Genomic DNA, 13,877 nt, shown 5'->3' on the forward strand with positions numbered 1-13,877 from the left:
AAGAAGAGAAAATACACTTACAGAACTATACTGTAAAAAATTACATTTAAGTGGACCCTTCATAGTTCAAACCTGTGCTAGTCAAGGTTGACTGTGTATCTATATCTTCCTCAAATCCATTTATTCTTATATCAGTTCAGAACTTCTTTGATTATTTTCCTCTTTGATCAACATTGTATTTGCCATAGACATCTCACTCCTGCCTTGGATGAAAACTGGTGGATCCCTTATAGACCACAAATGACACTGCTTGGCTTCAACAGTGCTCTGTTCGCTGCCTCCAGTCTCATATTTCCCCCACTGGAAATGATGATTGGTGTTGCTTCTTTGGCATTATTCCATGGTTTTTTTCGAGCTAAAACTGACTATCGCCTCCCAGAATGCACTTGCCTTTCATGGTAGAATCCATATGGCTAGTATCCTAATGAAGTTGGCCATCAAGGAGACTTTCATGAAATTCTATTTTATATTTGCCAGTATAATCTATTCTCCAGTTAACCTACATGTCAGAAAAGACCTGAGAAGATGACCACTGCCCAGGCAGCTAATCAAAGGCTGCATGATTTCCCCAGGATTCCACCATGAATCAAGTGACACAGGCAGCATTAGGACTCAGTATCTAACTGCTAATCTGGTGCACATACCTAATGCAGGGAAATTTTAGTCCACTAGATATGTGAGCAAAGATATTTCAAACAGTGTCTAAAGTTTTCTTCTTTGGGTGCTTGATTATTTCACTGAGTCCAAGATGACCTGGTAATATCAAAGCTTCCAAAACGTCTTGCTAAACTCAGTAAGTGGATGTCCTTTATTTTTGCATTCAAGGCAGAAATGAGATACCCATGAAGCAAGGGAAATTGGAATAGGAAAGAATCTCAAGATGGTGATGGTGGGAGACAGAGCATTTGCCGGTTTCCATGATACAAAAACTCCCACGATGGCCAATTTCACGTTGCTACCACTGTGAAGTCAACCAGCTAGCCAAATTCCTGAAAGTTTAACAGTTAGCTCTCTCAAGCCACTTCGAGCAGACTATAGCACAACACCGTCTCTGCCCATCCTCCCTGCTGTGAATTACCACCTGAAGATATGGTTTTGGTGATCACATACTTGCATTAATACTGTTTTGTTGTTCTATTTGTTTTTGATTGCCCATAATTAGTTTTCCCAGACCCACTTATATGCAAAATGTAAATGACTTCTTGGCTGAGGTATGGGTATAAATTCTGCCATACGAAAGAGGAAAAATTCATGTGGCTATACCCTTTCAAGCATTTCTCCTCTAACTCTTTCTGGCATCTGGCCTAATGGAAGGGAACAGTTCACAAACAGAGACTGGGAAATATGGTAATATTTTAATTACAAATATTTGTGAAAGCTTCTCTCTGTGTCAGACTTGAACCCACAAAATGCCCTAAGATTCTTCTGGCCAAGAAGTTGTTGTATTACTTTAAGATACAGAACAATCTCAAAACACATGTCGACTAACGTAAGACATGAAGAGGAGAGGAGAAGCCCTAGCAGCCATAACAATAAGAGCAAAACCAAGACACCGTATATTTTACAGCCCTTTAGTTTACGAAGCATTTGTGCACAAACCTTCACCGTTCCAGATATTGTGTTTTAAGAGGACATTCATAAATGGGAGCATGTCCAGAGGAGACCAATAACAATAAGAGGTGCTCATACTTTTGGAAATGTTTACAATGGGCCATGCACTCTACCGATGATATTACATGTTCAATCCTATTTAATTCTTGCAGGTCTCCTATGCTTTTACAGATGAGAAAAATCACAAATGGAATTATGATTGCTAACATGTTCCTCTGTTGCGTATGTGGTAAATAATAAGGCTAAGATTTAGAATCAGGGAGTCTAATTCCAGAAGATGTGCTCTTAAGCACTGGATAGTATTCAAACCATGTTTTATCTGGAATAGAGACTAACCAGTGACATACTAAATGTTTTCAAGTTCTCGAAAGCTCCCTCCTTCCACTGTATTGCAGCTAGATTTAGGAATTAGCTCTATGGGTGTCCCATAAGGAAGGACTAAGATGACAGGGTGGAAAATGTCAAAGGCTGACTTGGAGACAATAATAAGTTTACCTTTCTCTTCACATGGGCCCAGGTGGAAGGGACCATCTTGGGAAACCATGATCATCTCATTACTGGAGATGTCCAAAGACTGGGTTACAGGTGTGGGACACTTGTAGAAAGAATGTGGCTTAAGAAGTGTAGTTTGGATTGGATAACTTCTCTGTGCTATCCAGTGAAGTAGCTACCATGCACATGTGGCTATTTGAATTAAAATTAAAGTTACAGACTCAGTTCCTCAATCCCACTAACCATACTGCACATACCTAATAGCAACGTGTGACCAGTGGCCGCCATGTGGGATGGTGGAGATGTATAGAACATTTTCAACATCACTGAAAGTTCTACTGGATGGTGTTGTTCTAAAATATAAAATCTGCCTTTTAGAATTCTCTCTGCCTTTGAAAAAAGCACAGTAATTGTCCTGATTTCATAGATGAGGAATTAAAGATGAAAGCATTTAGTCTATGTGAACACTTTACGATCCTCTGATGCCCACACATACCTTGCTCCTCGCCACCACATGCTTCTCCCTACTCCTGCAGCCGCTGGGGCTGTGGGGTGTGCACTCAAGCTCCATCAATCATTTTGAATGCTTCCTCTTTGTTACCACAAGAGAACTTGGCAATGCACTGTTTGGTGCATAGATAATTGTCAGTTATTTCTGCCTCCCCTTTAATTTGCTCACAGAGCATTTCCTGAGAAGCTCTTTGAAAGCAATTGGGCCACAACACTCTGGGCAACGAGAGGAATTACAGTGGTTGGGAGCAAGATAAATTGTGATGTCAGCTTGATTACCGTGCTGGTTACTGCTCGGTAGAAACTTTGGGAAAGTGAGCCCTTCCACATGAAATCCCTTTGTAGACTATCTAGCATGGCGCCACCTGTTGACTGTCAATGGTATAACAAAGGAAGCCCCGCCAGACAGCCTGTGGTCAGCTTCACACTGGGTAGGGGGCTGGTGGGTTTCTGTGGAAGGCGCTAGCCCCACAGGACTTCCTCTGTTCAGAAAAGTTGAAGTTTATTCATTCCAACAGTCAAATAACCGATTTAAGAAGAAAGGTGTTCAAGACCTGAGATGCGATATGGTTTCTGGCTACTCAATACAGCCACGCAGATCTATTTCTATCTGGCTGACTTTCTAATGGGCTCTAACCTTTATTTATAGTGTGTTCACAAGAAGCAAGTCAGTAATAAACATGTTTGAGTTGTACATGCTTTAATTCTGGATAACTTGCAAAAAGGAACACTCATGGAACCTTCTCTGTGTCAAGTACTAAGCTAGATACATCTGCATACCTTATCCCACTTAATTTGCATGGTGACAAAGCAGGTTAGATATTGTCATCATCCCAATTTTACAAATGAGGAGGCAGTAATGGGATAAACTGTTGACTCCAGGTCTTCAGATTCTAACCCCAAGTTTCTTTCCACTGATACACTGATACCTCTCAGGTAAAAGCCCGAATAACATTTTAATTTGAATGGCCTATTCCTGGATCCCCTGGACACATTCCCGTATCTCTTGAGTGTCTCACCAACTTCCTTCCTTTCTGTCTCCAAATATTATCTTCAGTAACAATTGCACTCAAATGCTACCAATATGTAAGTTGGTCATTCTTTTATCCTATGTTTGCATATAACCTTTTTCTCACCTAAAAATGTGTTCTGCCTTCCCTCATAATTGTTTATGAATCCCTTACTTACAAGACCATTTCAATGGTCTTGTCACATCAGAAGACACCTGGAGAATGTCCACAAATCATGAGTTACAAGAAACTACTGAATAGGCTCACATTTCCTTCGAACTTATTTATAATCCTGCTACAACATCATTAACTGGTTTTTATCGTGTGTACATCTTGTATATGTTTAATTGTGCATTTTTTTTTTTTTTTGAGGAAGGAAGGCATCTTCCACTGCTGATTCTTCTTTCTACAGTCTCTCTACATTTTTGACCTAGGGAATTTCCAGGATTCAAATTTAGAATGAGAGATCAAGTTGTCTAAACAGGTTGGTTCTTTTAAAAAAAAATGTTGACTCAAATAATGCAATATATGTTAAGAAAAAAAAAAGAAGAAGATAGCAGGAGGGGAAGAATGAAGGGGGGAAAATCGGAGCGGGAGACCAACCATGAGAGACGATGGACTCTGAAAAACAAACTGAGGGTTCTAGAGGGGAGGGGGGTGGGGGGATGGGTCAGCCTGGTGACGGGTATTAAAGAGGGCACGTTCTGTGTGGAGCACTGGGTGTTATGCACAAACGATGAATCATGGAACACTACATCCAAAACTAATGATGTAATGTATGGTGATTAACATAACAATAAAAAATTTAAAAAAAAATGTTGACTCTAAGGCTTTTTTCCTGCCTTTTTCTTTTTAAAGCCACCCATCTATTTTAGTGCCCTCATACAGTTATAGATTAAAATTCATACTGCTTATTATATTTGGTATCTCTTTCTTCAATAACCATAATGACTCTTGCCCATTAAGAGGCACATTAAGTCAACCACTTGGATGTATACATTATATCAGCTACACTCTACTTCTGTCATCTGAATTGTTATCAGAGGTAAAGAGTGAGGGAGCACTAAAAATAAATCATCATCATTATAAGCCATTATAATAGGTTATTCAATTTGATGAGTAATGTTACTTTGGCCTCACATCACATTTATCTTTCAAGGAGCTGACATACTTCACGGTACTTACTAAATATCTAAAATTCACTAACACCCCGTATATGGGGACCGTGAAGTCTTCACGGAATGATGCATTTGGGCTGGGCATTATCACCAGCAAGGGGAATCCTGAAGGATGAGGAGGAACCCCTTTTAAATGAGTGGATATTAAGAAACTGAAGTTTATATTTTTAAGTCATGAGGTGCTTTAAAAAAATCCATTTCTGAAATTGCTGCTATGTATTTTTGTTATTGTTGTTTAAGAAAATAAGGTGGCATGTATGATACAATTTACCTTTGTGTTCATGAGCTAGGGAAGTTGTTGGGAACATCAGAGAATTCCCACACAGGCAAGGCATGTATGGTTATAAAGAACACTGAGTTTGGAATATAAAAGACCTGGATTTAAACCCTTGCTTTATCAGTTAGCATCCTTTAGGGTACAATGAACTTAAAATCCCAACTCATGTACCTCACACAGTAAAGAAATTAGAGAAGTCTGGAGGGAGGGTGGTTTCAGAGTCAGTTGATTTGTCACTTCAGGAAGTCATCACACACCCAGATCCTTTGTCTTATTTTATTTTTTTAAAAGATTTTATTTATTTATTTGAGAGAGAGACAGAGATCTGAGAGAGCACACGCAAGTAAGGGTGAGGGACAGAGGGAGAAGCAGACTCCCAGCTGAGCAGGGAGCCCGATGCGGGGCTCGATCCCAGGACTCCAGGTTCATAACCTGACCCGAAGGCAGACACTTAACCGACTGAGCTACCCAGATGCCCCATCTTTGTCTTATTTTATTTATTTATTATTTGTTTTGTCTTATTTATTATTTGTTTGTTGGCCTTCCTTAGTGTTTTAGATTTGTCCTCAGGTGACAGCTAGACATTACAGCACATGTCCCAGTCAGCCACAATGGCATCCAGTAAAAGGAAAGGCTGTCTCTTCTTTGGGTCTCTTTATGAAGGGAACAAACCCTTTCCTGGAAGCCTCAGAGCCTCCTTCTCTTTGGGCGACCTTGGGCAGAATTGGGTCACGTGCACACCCCTTAGCCAATCACTTGGGGGGGGCGGGATTATCAGCATCGGCTTAGACCGTTCTGTACTCATCCCCTGGGACTGAAGCACCTGGCACCATGGAGAAGGATAAGCAAAACCCTGGGTTGTACAAAAAGAAGGAAAGATGGTGGACGAAGAAGAACCGTAGCTGTGAGATCTTGGGTGCATTACATAGCGTCTTGAAGTCTTAAGTTCTAACTCTGAAAAATGGAAATAATATCTGCACCTCACAGAAGGGTAAGAATCAGAAAAGGTGATCTTTTCCCAGTGCCTGGTACATTAGGAATGTGAGTGGTTTGTTTTGCTCATTGCAGTCAGCACTCTACTTCCTAATGCTTCTTCTGCCCACTCCTTTGCAAAATGTGCTCTTCCCAGTCATTGGTGTTTGGTACTCTCAGTGAGTTGGCTACTTATCACTGTTCCTAGTCTTTTTGGTTTGGGTTGTCTGTCGCTCATTTTCCTCTTGTCTTTTTGTTTGTTTCTTTCTTTCTCTTTATTCAACTTTACCCTTACTGTGCTTTTCTGCCTCTAAGCATTATAATTTGTGTATGTGTGTGTGTTTAAGATATATTCATGGCTCCTAAGGGAGAGAAATTTCTTCTGCTTAGCGAACGCCTTTCAGACCCTGGAAGTACTCCACGTTTATCTGAAGGTAACCAGAAAATTTTCTCTCTAGATGCCTGTGTAATTATGTCTTTACTACCACACTTAAAATCAGAACTGGTTGATTAAGATAAGTGGAGATAAGCTGAAAGAACATTCAACAAACATTTCATGTTCCCATCACTATGCTAAATGCCAGGTAGAGCCAAAGGTGAAGAACAGAAAAAGAAAAAAAAAAAAAAAAAAGCTGAGGAACGGTGAGTATGTACAAAGAAATGGTGATCAATAAGACAGAAAATGCAGTGTGAAAACACATTTGGGGACTACTGAGCTCTATGCCAAGAAAGTGGGACTTTATATTTTTGTCATGAGGCAAGGGGCAGAGTGGGACCATTAAATATTTTAATTAGATATGAAATATGAAGAAAACGTAATTGTAGAACTTAATTTGGCAGTAGTATAAAAGAATGATTGGAAGGAATACAAAGTACTCCAATCAAGCCAGCTAGACTATCAGACAGGTTAGGCTAGGTTATGCTAAAGAGACAAGCAACCCCCAAACTCTTGTGACTTAAAACAGAGAAACAAAAAAAGGTTTATTTTTTGATAACGGAGCAGTAGTCAGGATTCAACAGGATAGGGATGAAGGTGAGTCAGTGAAACTGAGTCCTGCTCGGGCAGGTCCGGATGTTTTTACAAATGGACGTTAAGGATATAGCAAGATAACAGTTAGAGAACACGGTGAATATGGTGATTTGTTATGTTGGTGGTGGGACCAGTGAGGGGATAACTAAAGATGGCCACCCAATGGGAAAGACATGATAATACATGTAGCAAGAGAATAAAAGACTTGAAAGTAATTGTAAGGACTAACTAATAAGGACCTGATACTTATTTTTGGTGAGAGATGGAGGAGAGATTGTGCGAGAAGGCAAATGACAGGATCCAAAAGTGACTAGTTATGGCCAGAAGGTATGAGGAGAGCAGGGGGGTACATTCAGTAGAAATAAGAATGTTCGCAGGAGGTCAGTCATACTGAGTTTGAAGGAAATGGTTTTTCACAGTACGGGCGTGGTACTTGTTGGGACTGAGGCTGGAGATGTGGGTAGCATCCACACGTCGCTGGTGAGTGGTCCATGGGGTGGCAGAGATCTCTGATGGCTAAGGTAGAGCAGGTAAAGAAGTACTTAGTGGCACATGATCCTTCTTGAAGCCCCCACATTCTGCGCCCAGCCTCTCAAGAGCAGGTCCAGGCTCCATCAACACCACACCTGGCTTCTAAAGGCTCCTGGATTTCTCCTTGCACCAAGACCCAGTGTAAAAATTGTCATTCCTTCTTTTTCACCCAAAAGAATTTAGGTGTTTTCCAGAAGCAACTTTTACTGGAGAAAACTACTAATGATGAAAATTCTAAAAGTCTAACAATAGATGTTTCCGGACTATAATCTGCTCATTGAAATTGAAGTGTAAGTAGAGCCTGAATGCAAATAATATCAGTCTGCAGGCATGGCCCACTAAGGCTCTGATTCACCTTCCTTGACATGCGTACACCTGTTTCTCTGGCCTCCTAGCTTCATTTTAATCATATTTATTAATAGATTGGTAAGGCTGTTTCTACTGGTTGGTAAAGTGATGTTTCCTCTCGGATTGTTCTAAAATAGCATCTTAAGGTCCCCGGGGGTGGGGAGCACACTCAGAGATATAGTGTAAAAGGAAATTATTGATATTCTACCAATGCACTAAAGATCTTGGTTAAAATGTTTCAAAAATCTACAAAAGAGTGTATTCATATGGGCCTTTCCCCCTGGTTTGTATTTCTTGTGTGTTTCTACAATAAGTGTGCATTACATTTTCAAAAGGTAAAAATTAATTGCATTTACATTAATTAGGAAAAAATAAAATGCTTGAAGATTTATCTAACACAAAAGAAAATAGGTTATCATGGGTAGAAAATTACACTCTTGAATCTGGAGAATTGTGCATTTCTATAGGTAGTTCAGGATACATATGAGAGAAGTCTATTATTTCTTGTATTATTTGGGACATACACCATTAGAGAGATTTAAAGAAGGCTTGTATTGATTAAATATTTACCAGTAAAGATTTGATAACAACCCAACCACCTTTTAAGCATTCAAATGAGTGGCAAAAGTGTCCCACAGGGGAGAAATACAGGAAAATTATAAGAGATAGTATTTCTAGCAACTCCCTTAATGCATTCTTTATGACCCCTGGAAAACTAAAAGGATATCTGGTAATATCTGTAATATATTTCACGTTTTGTCTTTCAAAGCTTCTACTTAGAAAATCCTTGACACTCATTGACATAGAGCAACTGATTTCCTATTTTTAGAAAACTAAGATAAAGAGTTGCCCCCAAATACAAAAAAAAAAGTCAGGAGTTGTAGGAAGACCCCACAAAGAAGCTCTTGGCATGCATTCATCCTTCCTCCATCCATACAGCACATGTGCAGCAGGTGCATATACTTGAGTAAGCATATACCTACCACGGTGGAGACCAGGACAGCACATATCATCCTCAAAGTGTCTTACATTTTAAGTAGGAAAAATAAAATATGCACACAAACAATTAAAACAACACAAGGGAGTCTATAATAAATGTCGCAGAAGATCTTCAAAGAAGGTGTCTGTGGGTAGGGAGTCGTCACGTTCTACTGAGGCCAGAGATAGTTTCAATCCAGAAGTGGTGTTAAGTATCAAAGGTGGGGAAATTGTTTCCCAAAACAGGCTGTTATGGCAAACAGAAGAGGCATTCAGGTATGACAAGGAAGATAAGCAGGAATCAAATTCACATTCTGGAGAGACTGGAAGCTTATCCAGGTATCACAACACTATTTGAGAAAAGGGATATCAAGCTTTTTTTTTTTTGAATGATAGGGCCCTTCCATGTACACAAGGAAGGCCTGAAGCTTAAACTTGCTTTAGTCTCATGAATATACTCCATTCTGGAGGCCAGGTTGTTGAGGTAAGCAGACTGAGGGCAAGTCTGTCTCTGTCACTTACTACCTATATGATTTTAGGCTAATTCTTTTCCTGAACATCAGTTTCTTCAAATGATGCTTACTTCAAATAATACCTCCTTGTAGAGTGGGATATAGCAACTTTTCATTTTGGCAATACCCCTCCCTTATTCTCAGCCAATGAGTCAGAGACCACCTCACAATTCATGGGTTGGTTCTATGGCTAGGTCCATGGAACGACCACAACCCATTGGGTCCGGGACCCAAGCCAGGCCAATCTGGATCTACCCTTCCCCCACCCCCCAGGATATTGCTGCAACCAACCAGAATTCTTTTCCCACTCAGGCTGATAAGCTAGTAAGCACATAAACCCAGAGCAGCTGGTGGCCCAGTGACCTCCACTATGAGAGAATCTGGGGCCAACACAGCAGACTGCAGAGTATAGAGACAGATGTAATGGCCTAACGGCACATCAGAACTGTGCTTGCCTCAGTCTGAGAAGGTTTCTGTCATCTTCAGCCACCAGTGCCTTGACCAATACACTACAATCATGGCAATCCTGTGATATTAGATGACCCAGAAATCCTGCCATTCAATTTAACATTAATAAACATTTGTGGGCCAAAAAATAAAATAAAATGAAATACACATTTGTGAGCCACTCACTATGTGCCAAGCAGGGCCTTCTATGCTGGGATCTGCCAGGAACACAGAGACGAGGACTCTGCTTAAATGGAGCTTTTTGGTGCCGTTTACTACGTGGAATCACTGTTTTTTTGATTCTGTCCCTGCATACGTTTCCCAATTCCGTCTTACCACGCAGATGTCCCCCACATATGTTACAGTTGTGCCTGAGACAAATCGATTCACCATTTTGACAGAAGAAGCTGAATTGACTGATAAAATTGGTCAACAGCAGGTATAACTGGATTGTCCATAGATAACTTAAGGTTGTGTAGGTTATTTTGTGTGAGTCATGAACAATTCCCAGCCGTGACTGTCTCTAATTCTCATTAAATGCTGGAATTTAAGCGGACGAGTGACATTATTTTGGGGGACAGCTATACATGCACCATAATTTATTTATCCAGAGTAAATTCTCTGGAAATTTGGGTACCCGAGCTATGGTCCATAACACACGACTTACGGCACATCAACAACTGGTGGGTCTTACTAATGCACTGGAACACCAAAATTGAGAATCATTGATGTATAAACAACACAAAATCCCAGAGCACGTGTATACCCGATTCCTGCCCTAAAGAGGGAGCCGAATACAAGTCCTTTTGTTTGGCTCTATATCCCTAGCACCAAGCCGAGAGCCTGGCACAGGAAGCTCCATTAATGTTTGTCGAACTGAACTGAACCTCATCTACTGTAAACAGATTCGACCTCTCTGCTTTACCAAAGTAAACTGCGTTCCAGTTCTAACTCCCACCTGTTATTTGCTCTGCCTGGAAAACTCAACCTAGAGCAAATTGCATCCCTTATCACCTGGAGATACTAAATCTCACGGCCTGGATGATAGATTTTTAGCCTACTGCTTCTCAAACTTAGCTGCACATGAGAATCACCTGGGGATTTTTAAAAATCCTGATGCCCAGCTCATGCTCCGGATCAACTGAATCAGAGTTGTTGGGGTGAGACCCAGGTGTCGGGATTTTTTTAAACTTCCCCCAGGTGATTCCAATATGCAGCCAAGGTTGAGGAACACTCTAGTAAAGCAGCTCTTACCCAGTTCCTGTAGGATCTCTGTAACTATCCCAAGTTCTTACTTGGGATCTCTGCTGCCCTAGTTCAGACCAGCCCTGGAATATAATGGTTTCATAAGAGCAGTAACAAAATACTAGATCTACGGGGGTCTACGGGGACCTCTGAGGATGAACACACCATAGGCTACTTTCTGATTACATCTACCATGCAATGTTTGGAGACTAATGCTGTGTTCTCAACTTTCTCTCCATTGAGTATCTAGTACCCTGGACCATTCCTGGAGGTGAGAGAGTTACCATTGTCCCTGATTGGGTGGACTCTCAGTTCTGGCTCTTGGAAAGAACCCATACTGGATATTTTCCATTTGTTCCTCAGGTCTCCTCTCCACATAGTTGTGAATGCCAGGAGGCTGCCCTACATGGCCTGCATGCATGAGCTCCCTTCCCCTCTGGCTTCTGAGTAGGTTTGGAGTGCTGACAGGAGGGAGAAAGCAAGACCAGGTGTTTATTTCCCCAGTTCCTTCCCTAGGGTTGCCATTGGCTGGTGGCTTCCTCAGCTGAAGGCAACAGCTCCTGTCAGGTGGCCCTCATCACAAAATCCTCTCTCATGCCTGCTCTCTCCTTGCCCCTTCATGTCAAGATATGATAAGAGAACCCAACCATCATGATCCCCAGATATCATCTCTTAAAGTCTCCCTATCCCTGGCCCACACCTTTAAACCCTTATAAGCTTACATCATTTGAATGTGAACTTCTTTCCTGGTGGGACCCTAACTGATACAGAGCCTCGGCCTTACCTGACCAGCCACTGTCCCCACTAAAGTCCCCTCAATCCCAGGGCAATTCCTGATTCTCGCCTCACTAATCCTCAGGAAATGTTGAAGTTGGTTAAGGTTAAATTTTTTTTTTTTAAGATTTTATTTATTTATTTGACAGAGAGAGACACAGTGAGAGAGGGAACACAAGCAGGGGGAGTGGGAGAGGGAGAAGCAAAGCAGGCTCCGCACTGAGCAGGGAGCCCGATGCGGGGCTCGATCCCAAGACCCTGGGATCATGACCTGAGCCGAAGGCAGACGCTTAACGACTGAGCCACCCAGGCGCCCCTGAAGTTGGTTAAATTTTTCACTATTTGCTTAGACCCACGTGCGGGGGCCCTTGCTCGCTACCTGTCATTCATCCCTGTCTCTTCCCTCTTTGGCCCAGCCCAGTGGTTCTCGCCTTGGATGCAAACTAGAATCACCTGAGGGTTGGGGGTGGGGGGTGTTTCAAGGTCCTGGTGCCCAGGTTGCTGAGGGTGGGATTGTGAGAGAGGAAAACAGTACATAGTTTATACATGAAGAAACCAAGAGCCAGAAACTTGGTGATTTTATAAAGGCAATAGAAACTGAGATAAATCCAATTTTCCTGATTCTCACCCCCGTACCCTTGACAAGGTAAATACTGCATCTTCTTCCCATTCATTTGGACCTTTTCTGTCTCTTTTACTGTAAAATAATTCCTCCAGCTCATAAACCATCCCTTCTTTTGATTCATACCTTCTCCCAAAGTCCAGTAAAGTGTCATGTACGCAGTGGGTATTTAATAAACATGACAATGAGTGTAGAATAGATGTAGAACAGTCGTAGATGTTGAAAAGGATGGTCGGGGTGATAGTGTGACTGGCCTTGAGTGTCAGCCTATATCACCTTGCAACACGTTATCATATGCTATAACCTCATTTATGGAAAACTAGTAATAACAACAGTGCCAGCCACCTTATTGAACACTTACTTTGTGTCCGGTGATATCCTAGGCTCTTTCTGTGTATTATCTCATTTAAATCTTTAAAAAAAAAATCCTACTTATGAAATAGATAAAACCATTATCAGATGAAGAAAGTTAAATCATTTTCCCGAGGTTTAAAAGCTGGTAAATAGCTCAGTTTGTATAGAATCCAGTCTTACTCCAGTTGGAGCAAATACGCATTGAAAAGAGCCCAAGGATTGACAACATCTCCTGATGTTCTAGGACCCACAGGTACTCTCCATCCCCTGATTATTTACTCTTTGCCCTGGCTTTAGACTTCCTGTATTTTTATTTTTATTTTTATTTTTTTGCCTGACCTTTAGAGTTGAACTTGACCCCTGTCATCAGTTTGGCCTTCTGGATCACTCACTGGATCTATCCCCACTGCTCAGATGGCCCCTGGCTCTCCCTCTTTGACCTACCCATCCTCTGCTCATTGACAGGATGCTGCCCACACACCTCCAGTGTTCTCGGGGAGCTCTCGGTAGGTGTCAGGTTCATGGTGGTAACTTCAGAATTCCCTGCAATACTTGTTCTGTGGACAAATCAATATATGAAATACTTTCCTCCCTATCCCATTCTCCTGATCTCAAGTGCAGGTTTACTGTATTACAGCTGCATAGAAAATCTGTGGATTGGATTTGCGTCTTTCATTCTTGTCTTTTTCAACAAATGGTGAGTACCTATTTTGGATAGGCGCTGGGGCTATCGTGATGGAAAAAAGTGAGTCCCATCTCTGCTACCATGGGTTTTCTCGTTGAATGGGAGAGGAAAAGATCATGAAGCAGTACATAAATAATAGTCTTACAGGTAGCAACAACTGTATGAAGAAAACTATTTTTAACCTAATGCTTAATTTTTAACTGGTGGTTGCCATCCATACTCAGGGCTTTTGGCAAGAACAATGTTGTACAATAAAGCCCAGCAATAACTTACACAGGCTTTTCAAGAAGATGTGTTCTTT

The sequence above is a fragment of the Callorhinus ursinus genome, unplaced genomic scaffold (genome assembly GCF_003265705.2).
Source record: "Callorhinus ursinus isolate GAN/ISIS: 27379988/994484 unplaced genomic scaffold, GSC_fseal_2.0 scaffold45, whole genome shotgun sequence".
NCBI lineage: Eukaryota > Metazoa > Chordata > Mammalia > Carnivora > Otariidae > Callorhinus > Callorhinus ursinus.